The 25,881-nt window shown below is 45.3% G+C and overlaps 1 protein-coding gene and 2 long non-coding RNA genes across 8 annotated transcripts in view; 1 reads left to right on the forward strand and 2 right to left on the reverse strand.

Moving 5' to 3' along the window:
• LOC135899974 (irregular chiasm C-roughest protein-like) overlaps positions 1-25,881 on the forward strand; it is an 872,345-nt gene that overhangs the window by 412,221 nt on the left and 434,243 nt on the right. For 4 of the 5 annotated variants that reach the window (XM_065429388.2, XM_065429389.2, XM_065429391.2 and 1 more), the window contains one exon: positions 13,865-13,931. The exons of the other annotated variant lie outside the window; for it this stretch is intronic. The gene's annotated coding sequence lies outside the window, so the exon portion shown is untranslated. The remainder of the gene's footprint in view (positions 1-13,864; positions 13,932-25,881) is intronic. 5 annotated transcript variants of the gene reach the window in all.
• Positions 1-25,881, reverse strand: part of LOC135899977 (uncharacterized) — a 322,265-nt gene that overhangs the window by 232,737 nt on the left and 63,647 nt on the right. The gene's annotated exons all lie outside the window — the stretch shown is intronic.
• Positions 1-25,881, reverse strand: part of LOC135899976 (uncharacterized) — an 88,164-nt gene that overhangs the window by 34,047 nt on the left and 28,236 nt on the right. For both annotated transcript variants that reach the window (XR_010563760.1, XR_010563759.1), the window contains exon 2: positions 1,765-1,981. This is a non-coding gene — a long non-coding RNA (uncharacterized lncRNA). The remainder of the gene's footprint in view (positions 1-1,764; positions 1,982-25,881) is intronic.

Below are 25,881 nucleotides of genomic sequence, written 5' to 3' on the forward strand. Positions count from 1 at the left end.
AAATTACCATGTAAATACGTGCCTCTCATATGCTCATCTTTAATAATACCTATTTAAATGTGGTTAGTTCTTGGCTATTACTGCTAGTTTAAGAGATACAACTTAAATTCGGGCACAGGGGAATGACATGCACGTTAAAATGAAACGTTAGTTTTATATTTACATGGATTAGTTCCACGTGAATCGTAGGTAGTTTTGCCCACGGGGATTACATTCGCATGGATAAAAGATTTGAGGTGAAAGTTAGCAGGCAAGAAAAACTCTAAGCAATCCTACAAAAGTAAAAAAAGAAAAGAAAAGAAATTGAAAAAAAGGCGTTTCATGAACTATGCGCAGCTCATGAGTAAGAGAACAAGAAATAACAAAAAAAAGTTCGGCGTTGCAGGCGACTAACCGCGTAGAATCATGGTGGACTTCCGTGAACGCTCGGCACTGAATCCTTTCTTATTTAACACGGTGGTTAATTACTTAACTCATAAGTTACAGAAGTAGGGACACCTCGGCACGTTGCGTACTCCAATAACAACGTGCTTTCGGTAACGCCGAATAAAGGTGCTGGGCATAAGTGCAGCAAACTTCGGAGGCGAAAGGTTTGAGAACCAGCGCAAGCAAAGCAGTGCATGACCTGTAACAGTTACAGTCAGGCGTTTCTGTTGAGACTGCTGAAAAGATTGAAGAGGGGTAAATATAACAACTTTGGCACGTCATGGAAAGAGGCAAGAGCAAGACTGTCTGTCTGCATGACTGACTGCATGTCTTGAGCATTCGTCGAATTAAAATACCGAAGGAACATTGAAAAACAAAGAAGAATTGAGTGCCCCTAGAGACAGGCAAAAGTGAAAAATGAAAAGAAAGAGGTGGCTCGAGATGGCAAGCAGAAGGAAGAAAAATAAGGAAAAAAAGTGAATGCACTGAGGTGGCAAGTCAGTGTGTGGCGTGGGTTTCGGCAAGAACGGACGCGTCTCCAGCTGGTGCTATTGAGACTGTATTTGGTGGCTCAGAAGAACCGTCCACGCGCAAAATAGCCATTTAGTAGAATGTAACTAAAACCTAATACAAGACAAGCATAAGAAAACACGCTCGATTTCTCAGAAATTCGCAAGCAAAAATAAAGGAATATTTCAGTGTGAGAAAGGAGAGAGCGCCTGAAAAGGTCACTGGAAGATAAAAGCAAAACTCGAGTAGTGATTTCAGATCACAGTGGAATACAGGTAACTCATCTACGGATTTACCCCGAGCGCTAGTTAATTTATTGCGAAACCGGACGCATCTTGTTAGAAAGGCAAGTTAACGATATGATAACAGTGAGACAAAGAATAGAAGAAAAAAATTATGCAGGTTCAAGAAACGTGCTGGATTTAATGTGAAACGAAGTTTTCGAGAAGCGGCAAAGAGTGAAGAAAATATGGTTAAAGGAAGGAAAGCTTCGCTTTAAAATAAGCTATTGGAAGATGTAACTGAGATGACAGCATGAACAGGCGAATGTAGCAATGTAACTAAAGATGTGTAGTGCTATAAGCAATCTTACTAATAAGACAATTTTTCTGTGTTCGTGGTAGGGTAAAGTATGATGTTCCTAGTGCAACTTAAGTACAACATAATGGTTGCCGGAAATAAGCGGATATTTCTTGTTCAATAAGTAATAAGAAAGACTAGTTCTTTGTCAGGTGTACTCTGTTCTCTGGTAAAGATATCCGCTGTATTTTAAAGCGAAAGCTTTACTAAACGCGTCGAGCCGAGTTTCGCCGTCATGAGCAATTTTACCTTCATTTGACCGCGCCTGCGCCGTAGCCTTGGCAGCGCATCACGTGACCCGCCGCGCCTATCTCCGCCGGCGCCGCCGCCGGCTTGGCGCATGCGCTCTCCGCAGGCCGGGTCGCCACCTGGCCACGTGACTCGCAACGCTCGCCTAGTGAGTGCGAGTTTGGCCATGGATGTCGGATGTAGATATTGCCCGGCGAACTGCTTCCTTGGAGACGGTCTGGAATGCAACAGGCATCGCAACGTTCGTGCGCTGTCTGTTTGTGCTTCAACGCTGCGTATGTTCGAGGCGTCTCTTTGCATGTCTAGCACCTGCGCTTTCCCTGTGGCACAACAGGCGTCGCACCGTCGAACGATGCGTGTCCACGCGAGCCTAATCACAGTCATGTTTAGCCACCAACCTTGCCTGGCATGCCTGGCTATGCGACGATTGTACATCTAAGTATAATAACTATAGCTAAATCAAACGTTAACCAAGTGAAACTAAGACTTAACCAGGCTAAGCCAAGCTTTCGCTTTGCATATCCAGGGTTAGCTGAGCTAGGCGGCATCCAATTTTTGTAATGTGTTAGCTATAAAACGGAGGAAAACAGAGTACACTAGGTGCTTTTTACCTCACTCTCTTCACAGCAGCCGTTCTTTAACAGAACACAACAAAAATACGCAGTACGATAGGACTCGTAGGAAGAACGTGGCGTAATCTTGGTATATTTAGTATAAAAAATAACACCAGGAAAAACTCCATGCATATAAAATCGTGTCGAGAGTTCCTTCACAATTCTTAAAGCGGTTGGAAGAACACATAAACCCTCATTCCCCCAAACTAAACGAGATCTGCCAACGTGCCTAATCGTAATGTATGTGCGGTACATCAGAATTCTTTTTTTACATGCTGCACGTCTGAGCGTGCATTTTTAATGCTTTCTTACTCATCGGCAGTAAATTCTTGCTCATATAGTACATAACGTTGTTATTTATCGCTTGCTGGCTCCCTATACTGCTGTGCTAAGTCACCCACATTTTACGAATGTATACGTGTGTAAGAAATCTTTACCTAACACAGAAACAGCAGATTTAAGCCTGCACGTTCTACTCCTACCCTAGAAGCTATCGCTCCTGCATTTAAGTGCACGCGGCATTGGCTCTTTCATAAAAAAATAGAGTGCGTTATATTAAATCGCCCGCTTTTGTCCCTTTATGGTTAGCATAACGTAGGAAATAAGGAAGCTACTTTGAGAAAGATTTAGACGGCGAAAGAAATGTGGACCTCACCGTCTGCTCGACAGAGATAAGTGGGATGTCTATATACATAACAATGGTGGGAAAATGGTCTCAAGTACTTACAGTTATTCGTGCTCAGGACGTATGCGTTATTATAACAACCAGATTGCAAAGATTTCTGCTGCCTTGACCAGTATCGCCAGAACTGTTTGCTTATAATAGTGTTTTGACTTCTATCATTGCAGTGCGAAGAAGCTGTGTAAGCATTTTCTTACCGAAAATGTAAGCATGCCCAGCTGTTACGTCAACTTTCTGTGCCGACTGCGCAGCGCAGTCCATCAGAGACACATCCCACTCATCCACAGAAAGTAGCAATTTGCAGTACATAAAAAGTGATAAATCGCAGGGCAGGGCCACAGAATCTGTTGAGTACATATTTAATAGGCCTTTATAAACGCACCCTTATAAAAACACTACAAGGACATTTCAACTATAGGATGCAAATGAAGCAGTAGGCTTTGAGTGACAAGTTCAAAAACTGCAGGGCGTGCGGTTTTGTTGCTGTTATACTTTTACATATATCCATCTGACTGCCCATACAGCTGGCCAAACAGCTTTACGTGATGCGGGTTCCATGGTAAATGCACAAATATTCTCGGTAGAAACATGACGCTTCCAATTTAATAAACCACGGTGTAGGTCGGAAAGGCTACGGCGCACTGGAACTTTGAACTCTGCGCCATATGCACCGGCATCGCGGGAATTCAAATTTTCGGCAAATCCCGTGCCCCACGGGCTTTTCTGTGGCCAACTGTATCCCGATATATGCTCTGGTAGCATACATTCTCTGGCAAATATATATCATTATTGTCGCTACCTTTTCATTTATTTTTATCTGTCTGTGTACGAGCGACCAGCCAGCGTCAGGACTGGGAGAATTGATTCTTAATATAAGCGTAATAATTTTTTAATTATTCTATGGTATTTAGGAGATGTTGCCTTTGATTGGCGCCGGCTACTCCTTTTCACGTAGGGGTCTTTAATAACAAAAAAATAAATCATAACAAAAATAGTGAAATCCCAACAACAAGAATTCTGGTAACATAAGTACACTAATGTCACACTATAACTGAAAGACAACTCCAAATCATAATAACACAAAGTCCAGTCACGTAGTAGACTAAAACCACACTAAAACTGAAAGTCAACTCAGAAGCACAGTAACACAAAGTCCAGTCACATACCTGCACTAAGATAAACACAAAGTCCGGTCACTTAGCTAGACTAAAGTAAGGGCACATAAGAAATCAGATAGAGAGAGAACAAATGTATTTAAAATGCCTGCAGAATCGGTTAGGCTCCCTCCACGCAGGGAGGACAAGCTTTTACCGCGACACGGCCAATACGTCAGTCTCGTGCGTTGTGCTCCTCGAGGTCTTGGTCCCTCGCTACTTCCGCGGGTCCGAGAGGGCAACCGCTCCCTTCTTGGGGGTGCTGCCCCCCTTCTCCCCGGTTTCGCGCGGTGGCTGCCTCTCTAGAGCTGCCGAGACCTGCTGGACGGCCTTGAGTTGTGTCTCTTGATCATAGCTTCTTGTTGCAGCCTATAGCTGCGGCGGGATCATCGTCTTCTCGCTGGCTTCTCGCGTATTTACGCTACAGTCCCAAAGGATGTGAGCCGCAGTGGCTCTCTGCTTCGCGCACATTCTACACACGTCACTTGCGTACACGTTCGGACACACGTGCTTAGCTAGCACCGGAGTGAGCAGGGACCCTGTCTGTAACTGTCTGTATAACACTGCGTCCTTACGGGTAAGCCCCGGGTGAGGTGGCGGCATAGTCTGTCGGTTCAGTCTGTACCACTTCACTATTTCGTTGAAGGTGGTCATATTGTCCTTGGCACTGCACCACGACCAACACTCCGAGTCGGCCGCGCTTGCAGCTGCGCGGTTGGTTAGTCCTCGCGCGGCCGAGTTGGCCGTCTCGTTGTGGTTCACGTTCCCGCGTTCCGATACATCAGTGCCCATGTGGGCCGGAAACCACTTTATCACCACAGCACTTTTGCGTCCGATGTCTTCGGCCTTGCGCAGTATGCGCGCGGCCTCACTACATACCCTACCCTCGGCGTAGTTCTTCTCTGCCGTTCTAGAGTCACACAACACTGTAGTGCATCCGGGTTCGGAGACGGCCAAGGTGATGGCCACCTCCTCCCGCCCGGTGCGCTTCTTGAGTCCGGACGCTCGCCGCGGTCTTCGTTGCACCCGTCGATGCCCCGACAACCACTGATCACGGATTAAATTCTTACGAAGTTACAAAAAACCAGTCATTAGATTGGCCAAAGTCGGGTAATAAAAGAACATGGAATGCGCTATCACATTCAAACACTACTCATTACTTTCCGAGAATATTGCTCGCTTCTAGAAATTTTTGAAGCGCCAGTAACGCTCGTCTTTGCAATAAGTGTGTTGGCCAAAGACCTAAGATCTTCCTTAGGCTGAAGGGCCTGCAATCTAATGTCACTAAATCAAGTGCTAAGCTTTGTCTGTGTGTGTCGTGTCGCATACATTCTAGCAGAAGATTCTGTACATCTTCATCGACGTGGCCACAGGGGCATTCCGCACTAACAACTCTTGAAATTGTATGTAGAAAGTGTTTTGTGTACGCGGTACCCTGGCCGCAGACGGTGAATCAGCGCTTCAAAGGCTCTGGCTGTATTTAATGTGGACGGGATCTTGAATTGAAGTGATGGGTCAATGTGAAATAAATCTGAAGATCTCGAGCTCTGATCAAACCATGTCACTTTGCAACCACGGGCTGATATTTGTCTTAATATGCGGCGCAATTATATATACGGCGCAAGGTATATATTTAGATTTCACGAAAGCATTCGATATTGTTCATCATACCACACTTTTAGCAAAGCTTGAACGACACGGAGTACGTGGCCACGCAAACGAATTTTTGCCATAATCATTCAAACGTTTGACGAAGTTAAGGCGGTTTACGTTTGCCATAATCATTCAAACTCAGAAAGAAAACCTATCCCACATGGTGTGCTACAAGGAAGCATTCTCGGACCACTTATTTTTCATTGTTTACATGAATGACCTTTTTTCGACTACTGATGATATCAAATGGATAGGACATGCAGACGATACCACCATTTTTTTCAGGGGCACAAATCCGGACGCTCTCGTAAATTATGCAAACATTGTGCTCCAGGATATCGCAAACTGGTGTGATGAAACTATTTAGGAATTAATGCTAAACGCATTAATGCGCGCAGGCAAAGAAGGCTTCGTACCTGGCTTCAACGGGCTCGTAGAACGCTACACTTCTTTTCCCTCAATTCCAGAGCAATGAAGACCAGGCACAATGTAAACAAACTAGTTAAAAGTGAAATAAAAAGGGAGCAGAAAAAGACAGGGCCACCGCCTCGGAGAACTTCTCTCTGATTTCACCTTATGTTATTATCCCTTACTTATTGAACTCACGGCAGTTTGTGCGGAAATTAGTGATAGAACAGTTACCAGCATTCTTAATTGCGTCGAAATGATTCACTGAATCCCACAAAGGCTTGTAGAAGCAGCGTTTCAGCATGATGTTGTGGGAAGTTGCTCAACGCCTGCGTTGAGCAACCCCACTCAACATAATGCTGGAATGCTGCCTCTACAAATTCGAGAATTTTAATCGCTACAGAACTGCTGTTTCGTGTGTGACTACAACGTACTACATAATTTGCAAAAAAGAAAAGAAATTTACGACAGAACTCATCTCATGATGACTGTCGACGGTAATGCGATTAGTATTTGAGTAATGGGGGTACACGCCGTATTTCTGAAGTCACGTTAATTTAGCATCTGTAGTGGTCATTGCGAGGCTTCTGTTTCTTCGGATATATACGACACACCACTCCGGTATCGTCCTACTTTGCACTAGCATTCGCTTGCCAAGGAGATGTTCATGGCGGTATCACGACGGCTATAAGGCGCCAGCGCAGTGACGACGATTGAATGACGAAGAGGGAATGACGTCGGCGGAAAGACAAAGGCGGTATGATGACGATGGCATGACGACAATGCAATGACCACTCCTCAATGATAGAAATGGTGTAACGACTACAGTTTGACGACGACACAGGGACAGTGGGACGACAACGAGCGCATGAAGACGATGGCGTAACCACGATGATATAACGACAAGCGGATCACGAACTTGAATGACGATGATGGCACAACCACGACGGAATGACGGCAGTAGTAGAGATCAAATGCATGATAGGGGCTGTGTGATAACGACATAGTGACGATGACGGCATCGAGAAAGCCGGTGTGATGACAATGGGATGGCGTTACTGAAGTGATGACGATGGTAAAACGACAGCGGCTGTGTGAGGATGATGGCATGACGACGACGGTATGTTAAAATGGCGACGATGGAACGACTGCAACGGAGTCAGGATGACGGTATGTCAACGAGTGCATGACGATGACAAGATGACGATGACAGAGTGAGGGTGATGGCTGGACAACAGTACCAGCACAATGAGATCTCGACAAGTGTATAACGACAATGGCAGGACGACGACCGTATCACGAAGCGTGTATGACGATGATAGCGTGACGACGACAGTATGAAAACGGATGCGTGATAGCGACTGTCTGACGATGAAATGAAAGCGATGGCATGACAACGGTAGCATAATCACGATTGAATGATGACAGTCTGACTTTGATATAATGACGAAAAAGGATTGAAATTGATGAAACGACGAAGGCTTTATGACGACGAACCCGTCGTGGTGGCTTAGCGGCGTTGCTGTTGTGTTGCTAAGGGTGATGTAGCGGGATAAAATCCCGGCCGCGGCGGCCACATTTCTACGGACCGTCAGATGGACATAAAACGCCTGAAGTAGGCTGATGCTATACGCGTTAAAAAGAACGACGGTAAAGACAAATGTGAGCTTGTATTTTGCGCTTTCAACATGTAAACATGGCTGTACAGGATAGTCAATAAAGAAGGAGCTATCTATAGCTACTGACAACAAGAGCTGTTTCTAAATTGTTGTGTAATGCGATATATATATATATATATATATATATATATATATATATATATATATATATATATATATATATATATATATATATATATATATATATATATATATATATATATATATATATATATATATATATTGCAATAGACTTCGCCGGATTCATAATACACTACCAGCAGCTGCAACTTATGGCGCCTATACCATCTACGGACTGTCCTCAGTCGCATGTCGTACAGCACTACCAGTTGTCCGCTATGCACTGGTCTTGTGTACCAGAGCAAAATAAATGGATCAGGACCAACTAGCCCAAACAGTTACTCTATTCAGCAATGTCCCATTAATAAGTGGTGCTGTCAAGAGCGCGAGCCCTTTTCAGTATGTGATGGCCATTACAGTGAGGCAGTGAGTCAACGTCCAGGAGGAAGTTGGCTTGTCTAAGTGCGACGTGTAGGTTCTTGATTCCACACTTGCCCCCTGCATATACTGAACCACCACTTCGGAACGAACTTTGCGACTCTTAGTCAACGCTAATGTTTTTCGTCTTTTCGCTTCTTCCACGTTGTTAGTTCTGTACTTTTCACTATTAGACTTGCAAGACACATCTCGACATCCTGTGCTCTTTCCAGACGGCAAATTAAAAGATCTAGCTGTCACTGCCTATGCGTGTTTTCTTGAGCGCCAGAAATGAATGAGCACCAGACTAACGTACGCAGCAGCCCGAGTCGCGTGTAATAGTTACTTTTTAGATATCCACTAAAGCTTGAACATTTTGGTCTAGACTACTTCCTTCACATCGGCACTTTTGCTGTAGCTTCTCCGGGGTACAAATTGTGCGAGAACTGATGAGGCGGATGTTGAAATATTAAGCAGGAAATCAATGCTTTTTACCCCTTAATACGCGGTCTCGGAAGGGGGACCTACAATTTAGCGAATTTTAATGCACTTTGAACTACACTCCAAGAGAAAGAGAGAAGTCATAAGGGAAAGGTAGGTAGGTTAACCAGGCTGAGCCCAGTAGGCAACCCTGCACTGAATATTAAAATTAAATTATGGGGTTTTACTTGCCAAAACCACTTTCTGATTATCAGGCACGCCGTAGTGGGAGACTCCGGAAATTTCGACCACCTGGGGTTCTTTAACGTGCACCTAAATTTAAGTACACGGGTGTTTTCGCATTTCGACCCCATCGAAATGCGGCCGCCATGGCTGGGATTCGATCCCGCGACCTCGTACTCAGCAGCCCAACACCATAGCCACTGAGCAGCCACGGCGGGTCACCCTGTACTGAGGAAGCGGGAAAGGGGATTGAAATAAATGTAAATAAAGGCCGCGGTAAATAGTGTGATGTACGGTGAAGAAAAATAACTTTTGATCGTTAGGGGAAGTGGACATCGAAGTAAGTATTTTTATACCTGGCGTATGGCTGGCAGCCGAACGCCTCACCTACTAATTACCGTGCTTGGTAGATGGCGCGTTTGGAGGGTTTGCAGGCTGTAGAGCGCATTACAAAACTTGTTGAAGGTGTCTGAGTAATTACCTATGAGAGGTTTCTCTGTGTAGCAGCAGTTGAATAAAAAACAAATGGGATGTTCCGCGAACAGAACAACCATCAGCATGCGAACCTCGCATGCAAAGTCCGTCTTTCCTGTGCAGCGAGATAACTCCAGTGCGAGCTATTACATGCAGGACGCGTACTGTCGCATACACAGCTGCTACGCGCGTTTGCCGCCTTGACGCCCGCGGACGTGTGAGTGATCACGTGCTATAATAATAGGAGGCATGGAATGCAACATATATCGTAACCACTCTAAAGAAAGATGCATTTCACGCCAACCATGAGTCGCTGTTGAGAGTTTCGTAACTATTGCACAAATGTTACTGCACGTATTCGTCGTCAACATTCAAACACCAAACAAATAAAAACCTTAATGAAAAGCTGGAGAGGCATTACTGCAGGCTAAAATAATTTTGAGTTGGCTAATAGAGAACCGGCACTCGCAAACAACGATTATTATTGTTAAACTTAACAATTAACCTTGATCGTATATGTTTTAGTGGTCGAAGTCCACGAAAATGATTAAAAATAATCATGAAGTACGCTGGATGCTTCATCTTAAAGAAACGTATACCTAATATAAAGAGCTTTTTCTTAATCTTGTTTTCAGCTGTGCTGCTGCCGGTGCTGTACAGCCGCTTAATTTTAGTAATTATGTGAACGCATCCACCGTGTTCCTGCCCATGGAGAAACCACCAATAAAACCGGTTGATATGCAGTGACGCGAAGACGAAGGGGTTTCCTTCGGCTCCGGCGCTCGCACGGGAGACGCTGGAGCAGAACACGAAAAGTCAGAGTAAATACGATTGTTCGAGAAAGCCGTGTTTTTTTTCGTTTATGATATTACCACTCGGTTCGTGGCCTATTCCCTACAGTGTCATCATCATCGTCGTCTCTACGTCTTGTCTGCTCGTTACAATGGCGCGAGAAGTTCACTTTATTGCGGAAATCTTGCTACCACTTCCAGTTATGTTTTCTGGCAGAAATAGGAATTTGAGATTAGCTTTCTTAGCTTCAGTCAAATAAGTTCATTCTTAAGTTCAATGAGAAAAGTCGATAATTCCAAGCTAAAAGATACGTTATTATTTCTTTTTCAGTGGCGTACTTACTGTTCCTGGCACCATCGTGAGAGGCACGAATAACAGTAAATAATATCAAACGATAAAAACGTTGCTTGCTTTCTGCTAATTTCCAGATAGCATTTCTGCTATTAAGAGCCAGGATATGCAGAACAGCGCACATGTCAGAAACAGAGGGTCAGCATACTTGTTCAGGACAGCATATGGAATAGAATATTTGTTTATCTTGCAGTAATTTGTCGCATTTGTTGTTCTTCGTCGTAGCCAGGTTACTTTGTTTACCGACCTGGCTTGCACACTTTCACATGATATTTTTGCAAGTGTAGTCGTCATCAGTCTGCAAAAGAAAGAGCCTTTACCAGCGACCTAAAGTTGTTGCCATCCTCTACCAGCGGGATCTTATCTGATGCCTACAATTTTTCAAATTTCCTCATTGCGTCTAAACCTCTCTTGCTCTCGACTAGGTTTCTCTTCGCTTATAATGCGATCTGCTACACTCGTGTACCATCGCTTATTGGTTCTCCGTATTACACGACCCGTTGAACAACACTTTTAATTTCTGTAGGTATGTTAATATTTTCAGTCGACCTGTTTAAAGAACACATCGACAGATGTCTTTGGGGAGGCAGACATGCTGGCATGCCACTACAACTGTACCCTGTGCAAATAAAAGGTGATCACGATCGTTGTTGCCAGAATACGTATTTCCTAGTACAACCAGAGTTATACATTCCAGTCTCTTCATTCCTCTGAAATTAATTTCCGGTAGTATGGGTAAGAAGGCCAGTAAAATAGGTTTTAGCAACTGCTGAGAGATCGAGAGAGAAACAAGCGATAAGGGAACGGAAAGGAGAATTACCAGGCTGATCTATGTTCGCTACCTCGCACCGAGGAAGAAGGCAGGGGTAGTGAAATCCGAGTGGCAGTTGAGCCTCCTACACCAACGGAGGCTTTGGTATGCTCAACATATTTTGACAATATTTAATGTCATCTAAGTGCACATGTGGTTGCGGTAATATGGCTATAGAAGGCCATTTGGGCGCGCTGTTTTTCTTGCTTTCTCCTTTTTCTTTTTTTCTTTTTTCGGAAGGGAATAGAGAAGGGACGTAGGGGTCATTCGGGCATTTATTTGGCCATATGCATAACAAAAACCCGTGAAAAACTCCCTAAAATTCATTTCCACAAAAAATGAAATACGAATTCTATAATATAGGTACAGCAGCAATAACCTACGAGATAGGAGAAAGGCAGCTTTTCATCGCAGCAACTCTGTTTCCAAAGGGCTTGCACAGGAAACAGAATACTCGGTTCTACGGACTTTTCTTGAAAAATCATCAAAACATCCGCTTGGGGCGAGACATATTCTCTCCGCTCACTGCCGAAGCGTACAAAGATTTGCTGGCTTACTCACTTCGTTTCCTTGATACTGGCGCGTGGAAGAGCCACTTGAAGAAGGGGCAGATATAGACCCGCAGTGGCCGCAGGGGCTTGTAGAAACAGTTTTCTAACATCCCCCCCCTCCAAAAAAAAAAGAAGTAGAGAGAAAGTAATCGCGGCCTCGGAATACGCCAACATCGCCCGGCTTTAGAACGAGCGTGGCCGTCGACACGATATCGTCATTATGGTGATGAAGCGACCGAAATGCGGCAACGACGTGAAGCACTGCTTCGCACAAAAAGGAAGAATGATTAATCTACCGAAGGCAGAAAGATAGTAGTTGAATATAAGCATGAGTTATAGAGCTCGAGTGTTCGCGCCTTCATGTCGCGGCGCTTTGCGTACAAGGGCGCCTGTACGATGACCTTGCATCGTGAGGCTCATTTTACAAACTTGTGATTTTGTATTTCAGGCATGCAGCGAACATGTACTTTTTTTTTGCTTTTTCCAAGGAGCTGCCCGTTCTCTGCGCAAAACCTTTAGGGCCCTTACCTTTAAGCCCTCTCATCTTTGCGTGAACGGCAGTTCTGAGGAAATCAAAGGCCCGACTGATTAAATTTAGCTACGACGAAAGTTTGTCTGTTGTACGCGTGAAGTTAACAACTGAATAAAAGCGACGAACTGCCCTGGAAAACGGGAGAGTAGATCAATTTGAGCTGCGTGGTAGTCAGCACTTATTTTCCGCGTTCTTGTAGCTAGTATATATATGATTGCTAATATCAGCATTGCACAGGAGCTGGTATGCAAAACTCAGTGGCGAGCTTAATATTGATGATTGATGCATACTGACGTACTACGCGGTCGAATTTTCGTTAAGTTGCACTACGTGTAATTTCTCTTTTCTGATACGTATGAATTTTTCGAGTGCGAAAATTTTCTTGGTCCATTTTTTTGTTTCTACACATTGTTTTACCGAGAGAACACAAAAGGAGAATAATGAAAGTAGTGGTAAATTTTGGTTATTTTCACCTACTGCATTGGTATACTGCTACGGAGAAATGGACAACAGAGTAATTTTCATGCATTGTTTTGTAGAAAAGGAGCAGAAGTGCTAGTTTCGGCGACATGCATGACGAACTAAAGAAAGACTGCGAAGGGGCTTGGTGTGTGTACTAGAATTATAACGTTCGGCATATGTAGAATGAAAGGGTCTGCTTATTCGTTAAATATGCTGTGCTTTGAAGTTTCCAAGAATAAACGAATAGCAGAAGAAAGAGTTATATTTGTAACGAAATGTATGAATTATACCCTCTGTGTTTTCGGTACACTTATGACTCTTCTATGCAAACATCTGCTCGAATGAGCGCGCAGTGTTAATTCCGGGCAATGCTTATCAGAATGACACTGATTACACCAAACATTGTTTATCATGTCGAAACGCGTGAAAAGCGCCGGCGTAATGGCGAATCTCATGCGCCGATATTTTTTTCTTGTTTGTGCATTTTTTGCAGTGTTAATGGTGTGTAAACGATTCAGACGCCGGCAATATTCACGGATATTTTTACGCAAAAGAGGGCAGAGTAGTGGATAAAGGCAAATATTTCAGCAAAAAGGTAATTTTACCTCAAATAGGCTGCTTCAACGAGAAACGTTGAAAGAACAATGGATGACCTCGCGTGATTCCAGCTTAGAATGATCCTGAAGGACTGTGTAAAGCGGGATATGTGTTGGGAAACTTCTGTCTCAATGTCTTTCCCGTGACGTTACTGCAAAATCACGTCTTGACGTATACTACAATGTAATGTCTCATTTCAGAAAACCGCAACAATTGTGGCCCTAATGTCGGCTTACCAAGTACCAAGAGCACTCGCACGATTGTAAGGTACGTATCCTTCTGCTCTTATTTTCGTCTTATGCATCTGAGCTCTTCGCAGAAGTTGCTTCACAAGCGTTCCAAAACATTATCTTTCTTCTCCACCGTGTTAGACCCTGAGGTAGGTCCTGCTGCATACAAATTACGGAGAGAAAGTTCAAGTAATGTGGATTTTAAAAAAGTCCATGGATCAACAATAAAACGAAGATTGATTCAAGCACAGCCGCCTAAAAATACCACATAGCCGTAAAGTCAAGTCCCGTAGCATGTGAGACTGGCACTACGTAGGTGCATTGCCGTATGTGAAATCCTTTGAGAATTTTCAAACCAGATAAAACTGACAAAGGCATTTTCTCCTGAGTTCCCGTCGATAGCTAATTTAGTATCAGTGTTAATGGAAAGGTGAATCATTTTAGCCTTCACCTGTGCGCCTGCGAATTTAGTATTACTAGAGACACTTGATACCCCTTCCGACTTCTGCTCTCCAAAGTTTTACACACACCTGTACGGATGTCATTTGTGCGGGTGGCTTCTTTCGCTCATGGACACGACCTCGGAGGCAGAATGATTTGCCACCGTAAGAGCTCCGCGTTCTAGACAATGATCGCAGAATATTACCTGCTTTTTTTTTATTGCCAACAGTGAACTAGTTTTCTCGGAGCATTCAAAGTTGCGACTGGCAATGACGACATTGGTGCCCTTCCAGGGGGGGTTGAAAGTGGTGAACAGCTTGCATGAGCTCTATGGAATCTTCGGCCTGCAGGACCTCGAATAAAGTTGATTTCCTTCCTTCCTTCCTTCCTTCCTTCCTTCCTTCCTTCCTTCCTTCCTTCCTTCCTTCCTTCCTTCCTTCCTTCCTTCCTTCCTTCCTTCCTTCTTTCTTTCTTTCTTTCTTTCCTTCCTTCCTTCCTTCCTTCCTTCCTTCCTTCCTTCCTTCCTTCCTTCCTTCCTTCCTTCCTTCCTTCCTTCCTTCCTTCCTTCCTTCCTCGAGTCTCAAAACATAATATTTTTGAGCGAAATTTGTCTTTATGTACTCTGCCTATAAACAGATATAGCACACGGCATATGCATAAAATGTGTATGGACTTTGCTGCCACGTAAGAAAAGGCAGCAAGAGTACCAAGATGTAGTTGGGCAGAGAAGGACGTTATCCTGAATTGGACGAAACCACTTACGTGTTTATTTGACTTGGTCGTTTTTTAATGCTGCATAACAAAACTCGCAGCTGTCAAGTGCAGTAAGTTAGACGCACGCTTGAGCCTCTGTCCGCAGCCGGATTGGCTCCAAAGTTCCGCAAGCACTTTCACGGTGGTGTTCCTACTCTCCAGGATTAGGCCGCACTCTTGCCCGGTTTATAAGATATGTTCTCGACGTGCCGAGCTCCTTTCTGCCATTTAGAAATGAAAGATTAGACCATTAGGGGGCCTTGTAACGCTCGCCGGAGCAGCGGAAGGGTATTTTCTGTTTGCCGCACCATAGTAAAGTGGCGCGGCTTTCTTAATCTATCTATCGCGCGTGCTTGCTGTAGGAGAAGCGAGGAAGTGAGATAGAAAAGAAACTAAACGTCAGCCGAACTTCTCAAAGTGCTTATAAGCCGCTGAAATTATTGCGTGGTGCAGATGAGGAAGCAGGGTTTGTGCTTCTTGAGCTCTTATTAGCTGCTCTATTGGCTATTCCAGAAAACGCGCCCGGCGCTACAAATAGCGTTGCTCTCACTAGTTAGTTACATTAATACTTGTAGCAAACGAACTGATAAGGAGCTATGAGATCTGGAATCTTGACATAGTGTTAGTATTATACCACATAGTAAAGCATGTGTCACGCCTGTCCATGGCTGCGTGACTTCCTGCTTTTAGAAATGAATGGCAAACTATGTTGTTTAACTGCATGTTCTTTGACACAGAAAGGAAGTATATACTAAGATATTTTTACAGTGTGATAATACCTCGGAAAATTGGCGGCTTCAAATCTTCTACAAACGCGCAAACATAAAATTCACTAAATGAATGCAATTTTTAGGGCATTCTTTTTAAGGTGCATGATAGTTACAGTCATTGATACAGTATTTCATCCATTGCATAAATTCGATAAAAACGGGGAGTAGCATTATCTAGGAAAAGTTTAAAAATGGTGCTTTTTTTACTTAATGACCAAGAACTAGTAAAGCTCTAAAATGCAGGCACGTGACACCGTTATCAGCTCCTACATGCACAAATGACGGCAGTTAACGCCAGAATTCATTTGAAAGCTACTGTGTTTGACTTCGACCCTGCAATTTGTGTGGTGCCCGACTACGCTGACGCCTCCGATTCTGAGTTCTCATTGTCAGGAAAAATTGAACATATCTTTCTTTATTTTAGATGTTGTTTTCAGTTAGCCGCCCCTTTTAACGTCACAGGGCTGGTGACTTTCGGTGATATCACAAGCGGGTAACGAAAGATAGTAAAGATAAGGACTGACCTATATTATGAACCACTAAAAATACCTGAAAGCATGTTCACGCAGTGCATGTTCACATAATAGTACAAGCTGACATAAACGCGCACGACAGGTACGGAGATAATTCAAGATGGATCGTCTTTCAAAGATACTGCGTAAGTCAATATCTGTCAGAAAGTCACGAAGAGCTCTGGCAGCGTGCATTCATTTTATTGGGCACCATCAGTGGCCTGAAGCCTTCTCCACAGTTAAAGGACGCCTAACCAGCCGGTTCAAACAGCTGTGCAAGGTCTCTCGCAGGCAGTGTTTGAGTAAAGACGAGTTTGAACAGCTGAATTTTAAGAAATAAGAACACGAAGTTAAGAGCGACAGACAAGGACGCCGCTTTCTGTCTCCCTTAGTCCTTTGTTTCTTTAGTTCAGCTGTTCAAACTTGTCTTAGCTATGAACCAACTAGCTCAATTAAGTGATAATCTATGGAGAGAGAGAGAGAAAATGATGCATAGGAAGGCAGGGAGGTTAACCAGAGGTAGCTCCGGTTGACTACCCTGCATGGGGAAAGGGTTAAGAGGGATGAAAAGAGAAAGACAGTGGAAGGGGGACATATAAAGAAAGAGAGGTTCTGCACACGCACCTGGGATGTTGAAGTAGGTGCTATCTGCGGATGACCTCTTATCGATTATATGTAGGAAGGAGGTGTGTCGGCCACCTTCCTGCGAAGTCGATATATGAGCGTATCAAAGGTGTGATCAAAGCATTGGTATATCCTGAAGTGCAAAAACGGTTCAATCCTGAATGGGAGAGATGACTTTGCTGGCAGTCAAATCATGTGTCTTTACTCAGTTTTTTCTTGTAGGGTAGATACATGCAAAGCCGGAGTTTCGCCCGAAAGGCGAAACATTGATTTCGACAGTAAATTATTAAATAGCTATACGAAGTATGGGTAGTAGTTTTATCAGTCGTATAAACTTGTAAACATTCGCTTACGAAGTTAAGCAACATGGTGCCACGTGCGCTCAAGCAAACATGAACGCCTCTCACTCGATGACCGCGGAAACTCGCTGTCAAAAGCACTGTGTGAGGAAGCGCGGCAGCAGCAGCGAGCGAATTTGCCTTCGTGCTGCTTCTCGCTTCTGTGCGAACTAAGCGGCGAGAACACAGCGTACACTAAGCTATCAGCACTCGGTGTACTCTGCCCCCCCTGCAGATTGCTTTCGAGATAGGGCTGGCGCAGCTGCGCTCGGTCATGCCGTATGCAGCCGCCGCCGGAGCAGAGCGCCACCTCCGTCCCCTCTGTTGCCTTGTTCGCGATACAAGACGGCGCACTTCCTTCCCGCCATCCTCCCTTGCGCGCGCAAGTTCGTGCCACCATCGTCGGCTTACCCTCGCACGCTTTCACTCGCACATACAACATACGGTACGCGGCCACGATGTTGTCGCCTCGTACTTGATACAGAACATCACGGCAATGACGACCTCTGAAATGGGCATTGAATGTCCGTCTAATTCCTATTGAAATAAAAAAAAACGCTTCGCATTAGATATTTAATATACAATAGAGTACAATGCAGCCAAATAACATCCAGCAGTCGCCAATCTGCCTGCCGCCTCATTCCGTTCAGTACCAACGTGGCCCGCAATCTATTGAAAGCAGATTTCATGGCGAACCAGAGAGCAATCTGCGTTGTCCATATCGCATTTAGTGGTTGATTTTATTTTGAAAGCGAAGCTTTTATTTGCGACCTCGCCGGGTATGGGACCGCGGGTGCTGCGGCCTGGCTGTTTTCTTACCGCACAGGAAAACCAATCACGGCGGAACGCGCGCCGATGCACCGCTGTGTTCCTTTCACCACCACCAAACGGCGCTCGCATCCACACATCCGCGGCAGCGGCGGGGCCAGCCATGCGGGGAAAACGAATAACTATGGGGCACCTAAGCAGCAACGCGTATGATGTGTAAGTGCGAGAGGATTACTTGTCGCTGAGTGTGTCGCTGAGTTATATCGCTGAGTTTATTGTTGCGGCGAAATGTTGCTGAGTTTAGTGCTGCTGTGTTATGTTTCCGAATGCAGTGTTGCTGCTTATGAGGTTGCAACAACTCTAGACGACAAACCGGTCATATTGCCATCTCTCAGCCGAGTTTTGTTTGCGTAGTTCTCAATAGTCTTTCACGCACATTGCCTTGAGTGTTCGTTCTCGATGACGCTATTTTTCAGCACGATGACGCCACTTTGCCGAGTGATGACAGTATTTTTCCAACTGGTACCATTGTGTTGACAGTACACTTCTTCATCGGGTTCGTAGGCGAATTCCACCTCATGCTCCGGGAAAATGTCGTAGTAGTCAGACGGGTACCTGAAGTGCGTTGCATCTTGTTCGTCGTCGTCGTCCGTGGGCCTCGTCGACGGCGTCTGCGGGTCGCCGACAACGCGAGACGCAGAGCGGACGTCTGTAGCTTACCGTGCTCGTTCCGCAGCCGCTCGCTTTGCCAGCCAGTGAATCGCCCGGCAGGCGGAGCCCAACCACGTGCACAGGGTCGAACATATTCATTGCTGTCGCCTTTTTCAACGGTGGCGCAGTGGCTAGCGCGCTGGGCTACCGAGCGGTAGCAGTGGCGATGGGGCAGAAGACTGAATCCTCACCGTGGCCACTTCTTTTTTTAGTTAGATGAAGATGGCGCAATTTGTGTGCTGCAATACTCTCGCATTAAGAATAAAGAACCAGAAAGCTCGCCTTCATGCATCCGCGGCTGCACGGTAATCAGGAAGTTAACGATCCTTGCAGATATAATCGATTCGAATCGCGCTATGCACTACGTATGTGCATGCTGCCTCTGAAACTATGATGCGTATAATACGTCCGTCGTACTCGCTAGTAGTCAGCAACTACACTAACAAAAGGCTTGGTATAACTTGCACGCGCCCGCGTTTGTGTGTGTGTGCTAGCGTGCGTGCGTGCGTGCGTGCGTGCGTGCGTGCGTGCGTGCGTGCGCGCGTGCGTGCGTGCGTGAATTCGTGTTCCGGCTCTTTATGCACTCACACAAAGATTCGTGGTATTGCCGCATGTGCTGCATATTTATTTTAGTCTTTCCACTCTACTCTGGAATATTTGAAGCTCCTTCCCTCTTTCTATGCAGAGTAGCATGCCAGCAAATGTATGCACGCCGACAAAAAATATCTACCTTCCAATCAAGAGCTTCTCTCTCTCTTGAGATCTTGCTGGGTAGTAAACAACTGCCATCGTAATAGCACCCTGTATAGTTAGCATTTCTAGAACCTTCCTCGAGTCAGTGTAAATCCCCCATATAATGATGCGCGCCTGTAGTTTCCGAAGGATCGTCCAAAATAAAACGCAATTGTTTCTACCGCGCTACATTTCGCACAGTCATTTTCGTTTTCAATAGAAAACGCTGGAAACAGCAAAATACACCGTGGTGACGGTGCACCTTAACGCGCATGTAGGAGCCCGTAATTTGTCTTGAGTCAGACAAAATACTGGGCATCCCTAAGTGTTGGTGTCCGGACACAGATCACGATACTTGAGCTTTCATAAGTCGCTTATCGCTATCGTGAAACGTTACATTCTTTTCCCACTTTTACCCACACGTTTCAACAGTTCGCGATCAGAATGCCATGACGCCTAATCAAACAGATGCTCTGGCGCACTGATGGGGCCGCCAGATAAGACAGAGTTACTCGCACTATGCAGAAAGCTTGAGGTAGCGTCGTGTGGCAGCGTGACAGCTAACCAGCGCGGAATATTTTGTCACTTTTGCATGCATGCCTTTCTTTTTTTTCAGCGTGTGATGTTTTGCGACCTATGTAACGTTTCGGCAATGGTCTATAACAATGTCAGTTAAACATAACAGTAATGTTCCATGTTTAAAATTGGCTGAATAATTCTAACTAAACATGCCACTAATGTGAATACCAGATGATTGATTGGATACCAGAATCTTGATTGGAAGGCAGCTGTCTTTTGTCGGCGTGCATTCATTTGCTGACATGCTGCTCTGCATAGAAAGAGGGAAGAAGTTTCAAATATTCCAGAGTAGAGCGGAAAGACTAAAATGAAAATGAAGCACATACGGCTCAGTTGCGCAAAGTGACCGTGATCAACATTGCATCAGCTTTTGCCGCGCAGATCGGGCAGAAGTTTTCTAACTACCTGGCTAACGTTAGCTGGAACTGCATGTATAGTTGGAGACTAAAACGTCATTTTCTGCTCCTCGTGCTTCATAGAATCATGCAAGCTGAGTTCCGTTTTTTGTTTGTTCGCTAGTATTGGCACTTACTACCTGGAGCGGATAGGCTAAGGAGCGGTGGCGTGAGCATGTCTGCTTGCTTCGTGTTTTGAGCGTCAAAGTTTTCCGTTCGCGACATCAAGAACTATGAATTAGAAAGCGAGTGAAAGGGAAAAAGGAACCACTGTCAACTCCAGGGGAGCTGACTTAGCGCTTGTGCACAGTTTGCAACACCGTGTTTCTCGGATAGTGGTGTCATGTGCGGCTGTGGTTGTCTTGCTGGTTTGTTTGGCATAGAAAGCTCGAGAACGCTTTTAGCTTGAAAGTCATGCTGTCCGTGCAAGGTGCAGACTGTTGCTGCGGAGCATATCTGAAAAGCCATTCCGCTTTCTAGGCTGCCCGCACAGTACCAGCCAAACCTATCAGCGCTTTCCACCTAAAGAAAAGAAAACGAATGGGTCAGAGCGCCTTTTTCTGACACTTAAATCTATTGTTTAGTCACGGCTTTCCGTGAAATTGGAATTGCCGACGTTGTACGTACATTGTTCCTGCCACTATCTGCTCCTTTTTATTTCTATCCACTTCAACCTTTCCCGTGATAGAAAAGAGAAAGAGAGAGAGAGAAGGGAGGAAGGAAGGGCGGCGAGGTTAACTAGACTGAATCCAGTTTGCTACCCTACACGTGAGAAGGGGAGTGAAAGAGAGAGAGAGAAAGAGAGAAAACACGAGTCTATAGCACTTTCACATGCACTAAGTTAGGTGCAGGATGTCTATAGTGGGGCACACAAGTCTGTTGCCTTCAGGTAGCGAAGAAGCGTTCGAAGCTGCTTTCTGGGCTAATGAACAGTGAGGCCAGGCTCCCAAGACCTTTGCTTCTCTAAATGGCCTATCGCCCAGTCTATTCAAAGCACACTGGAGAATCTGACGTTGGTTATCAAAGCGAGAACAGTGGCACAGTAGATGACTGATGGTCTCTACACACTTGCACTTAGCACGTATTGGTGAGTCCGTCATTCCAATACGATAGCTGTAGGTGTGAGAGAACGCTACTCTTGCCCACAGCCGACACAGCAGCGACACGTGATGTGAAATGTTTGCTGGTAATTTCAGTTTCAGTGATGGATCGAGGTTATATAAACAAAAGTTAGAGTTCTGTGGTGTATGCCAGTAATTGAACGTGATGGTACGAGCGAGACTGCGAAGCTCTCTTGCAGCGTCTACTCTCGACAAAGGTATAAGGAGTGGCGGTGCTCCAGCCTGGCAAATCGGGCAGCGTCATCGGCGAAGTGATTGCCAACGGTGCCACAATGTCCCGGCAACCACTGAAAGATTATATCATGTCATCGTTCAGAAGCGTAATTACTAATTTCGTTGATTTGGTACGCCAGCTGTTCATAATTGCCAGCTCGTAAATCTTTCAAGCTCTGCAGAGCTGCTTTCGAATAACAAAATATTGCCCATTTGCTAGGCGTTTTTTTTTATGTATTCAACAGCAGCGCGAAGAGCGGCCAGTTCTGAACCTGTAGATGTCGTTACGTGTGAAGTCTTAAACTTGATGACGACCGATTGAGATAGTATAACAATAGCAGCCGTCAAATTTTCCGAAACCAAACCATCCTTGTAAATATGGATTCGGTTAGCGTACGAACAATGCAAAAGTTCCAGTGTGATCTGCTTGAGAGCCGTGGTCGTCAGGCTAGCTTTCTTCGCTATTCCGGGAACAGCAAGGTACACATGAGGCTTTTTCAAGCACCACAGAGGAGATGGCGGTCTTGTTGCGGGTGAGTGACTCAATGACAAAGAGTGCTGGTTAGCCGTAACTGATCTGAAAAACGCTGCCTCGGGTCTTTTCTCAGGCAAGCGAGCGAGATGGTGTTCTGGGACTCTAGATATATGGCGAACATGCGCCCTGAGTGCATCGATAATTATATAGGTCATTATTGGGTGGTCTCTCGCGGTGGCAATTGTTTCTATGGTTGAATCACTTCGAGGTAGCCCCGGACGTGTTCGAAGGGCTTGACCTTGAATGCTCTGTAAGACATGAATGTCAGTTTTGTTAGCATTGGACAGCACTGGTGCGCTATATCGCAAGTATCCTAGGAAGAACGCCATGTATAGTTGAAGCATAGATGCCACGGACGTGCCCCCCGTTTTACCGGAAGATAACCTTAGTATATGGGAGATAGAGGTAAGCCTCTTCTTCAAGTATAAGATGTGGGGGCTCCAAGAAAATTCTCTGTCGATAATAACGCCCAGGAATCAGTGACATTTTGCGTAAGAAATTGTTAGGTGGTCAATAGAAATGGGGTACCAGGTCGTGGGCTTCTGGGTAAAGGGACTAAGGCACACCCCCATGCCGGCAGTCACGTTCGTCGAAGAAGGCATTTCATCCATAATTCATAATATGAAACTTTCATCATCAGCTGGTATGGACCTGATTAATTCAAAACTATTGAAAAATGTGGAATCAATTTGCGCATCATATTTATGTCTAATTTTCTCACAGTCACTCTCCTCAGGAATTTTGCCTCTTGATTGGAAAACGGGGAAGGTCGTTCCAGTCTACAAATCAGGTAACAGAGACTCGCCCTTGAATTACCGCCCCATTTAATTGACTAGTGTGCCCTGTAAAATCATGGAACATGTCATTTACTCACAAATCATAAACTTCTTGGACCGAAACCATTTTTTTCACCCTTCACAACATGGGTTTCGTAAGGGCCTCTCTTGCGAAACCCAACTAGCGCTTTTCCTTCACGACTTGCACACTAATCTAGACCGTAATATGCAGACCGACACCATCTTTCTTGATTTCGCTAAAGCTTTTGACAAGGTTCCCCACCGCCGGCTATTACTAAAACTCTCAAAGCTGAACCTACCCCCTAATATTCTCAAATGCATTGGAGAATTCCTAACTAACCGTTCTCAGTCTGTCTATCTTAACGGCCATCTCTCTACATCTCTCCCGGGTACTTCAGGCGTCCCACAAGGTTCTGTCCTCGGTCCCCTCCTATTCTTAATATATATTAACGACTTGCCCCTGCATGTTTCCTGTAGTATTCGAATTTTCGCAGATGATTGTGTTATTTACCGCGCCATTAATAACTGTCACGATCAATACACTCTTCAGACAGAGCTTAACAGCGTACTAAATTGGTGTAATAACTGGCTAATGTCCCTCAATCCTAGTAAATGTAAACTCATGTCCTTCACTCGTCGTCACAATCCATATCTCTTTCATTATTTAATTTCTAACACACAGATTGAGCAAGTACAATCATATAAATATCTAGGAGTCACCCTCTCTTCTAATCTATCATGGCAGGTTCACGTCGGTAACATCATTTCAGCATCAAACAAAACACTCGGTTTTCTAAAACGCCACCTTCGTCTTGCCCCACCACATGTTAAATTGCTCGCGTATAAATCACTTATAAGACCCAAATTAGAATATGCATCCCCCATCTGGAGCCCACATCAAGCATATCTAATCACCGCATTGGAAGCTGTGCAGAATCGTGCTGCCCGATTCATTCATTCCTCATACTCATATGACGTCAGTGTTTCATCCTTGAAAGCTACATCCGGACTGCCACCCCTCTCTTTTCGTCGTCGCATTGCCAGCCTCACCCTTTATCACAAATTCTTTTATTCTCCTCTCAAACAACACTCCGGAACCTTGACGGACCCTCTGTAGACGCGCTCTTAAAATACATCAACGAGTGCTGGCAACAAGGTAAAGTACCCCCGGAATGGAAACATGTCGAGGTAACCATGATACCTAAACCCAACAAGCCCATCAGCGTGCAGAACCTTCGACCTATATCCCTAACCTCGTGTGCTGGAAAACTCTACGAGCACATGGTGCACAACCGCATGATCGACTATCTCGAAGACAACGAACACGCCCCAAGCACTATGTTCGGATTTCGAGCTCACCTGTCCGCGCAAGACGTGTTGCTGCAAATCAAGGAAAAAGTCATCGACAAGCTGGACACGCACAGCAAAAGAGCCATCCTCGCACTTGACGTGAAAGGGGCTTTCGACAACGTGTCACACGAAGCCATACTGCAGCACCTCAACGTATATAACTGCGGTGAAAAAGTATATAATTACATCAAAGCTTTTCTGAAAGAACGTACAGCCACAGTGGGGATAGGCAACTTACGCTCTGAGAAATTCGACCTACCGCGAAAGGGAACGCCACAAGGCTCCGTCATTTCGCCGATGCTATTCAATCTGGCGATGAGCACACTACCCAAGCAACTGAAGCAAATAGAAGGGATTGGTCACGCAATATATGCTGACGACCTCACCATCTGGACTACGGGAGGGTCGACAGGTCAACAGCAAGACGCTCTGCAAGAAGCGGTTGACACTACGGAAAAGTACCTGGAAGCATGTGGACTGACGTGCGCACCTGAAAAATCGGAGCTCTTGGTGCTAAGGAAGCGCACAAGAGGCCGACAACCGCAGCAGATACCAGACCCGGTAGTAAAGGTAGGAGGCATCATGATTCCGCAGGTTACGACGCTCCGCATCCTCGGACTCCTGATTCAAAAGGACGGGGCCGGGGGAGCAGAGTTGGAAAAAATTCAAAGAACAGTGCAACAAATAACCCACCTTATCAAAAGAGTGACGAGCAAAAGCCACGGACTCAAGGAAGAAGACTGCACGAAAATGATACAAGCGCTGCTCACGAGCATCGTCACGTACGGGACCCCATACGTTGGCATGAAGAACAGTCAACGAGACAAAGTAAACGCCCTCATCAGAAAATCAAACAAAATTGCCTTGGGTCTGTCCCCCTCCACGTCCACAGCGAAATTACTCAAAATGGGAGTCCACAACACGTGGGAAGAGCTCGTGGAGGCGCACAACGTCAACCAACTGGAGAGACTAAAGCTGACAAGGACGGGAAGAGCCCTGCTGCAAGATCTGGGCTACCAAGTCGAGGATGAAAGGCACCTACCTCAGCGTATCCCACACGAGATCAGAGACAAGCTACACATAAGTACCATTCCCAGAAACATGCATCCCGAGTACGACAAGGAAAGGAGACAGGCGAGAACACAGGCGCTCAAGCGCATACTCGAACGCACCAACAGCAAAGAAGAAAACGTTAGATATACAGATGCAGCTGCGTACAGTACCAACGACCGATTCGCAATCAGCGTGGTCGACGAGAAGGGCGAACAACTTACAGCCACATCTATACGTGCCAAGGACGCGAGCACAGCGGAAGAGGTGGGCATAGCCCTGGCCATCGCAACGTGCA

The sequence above is a fragment of the Dermacentor albipictus genome, chromosome 4, assembly GCF_038994185.2.
Source record: "Dermacentor albipictus isolate Rhodes 1998 colony chromosome 4, USDA_Dalb.pri_finalv2, whole genome shotgun sequence".
Classification (NCBI taxonomy): domain Eukaryota; kingdom Metazoa; phylum Arthropoda; class Arachnida; order Ixodida; family Ixodidae; genus Dermacentor; species Dermacentor albipictus.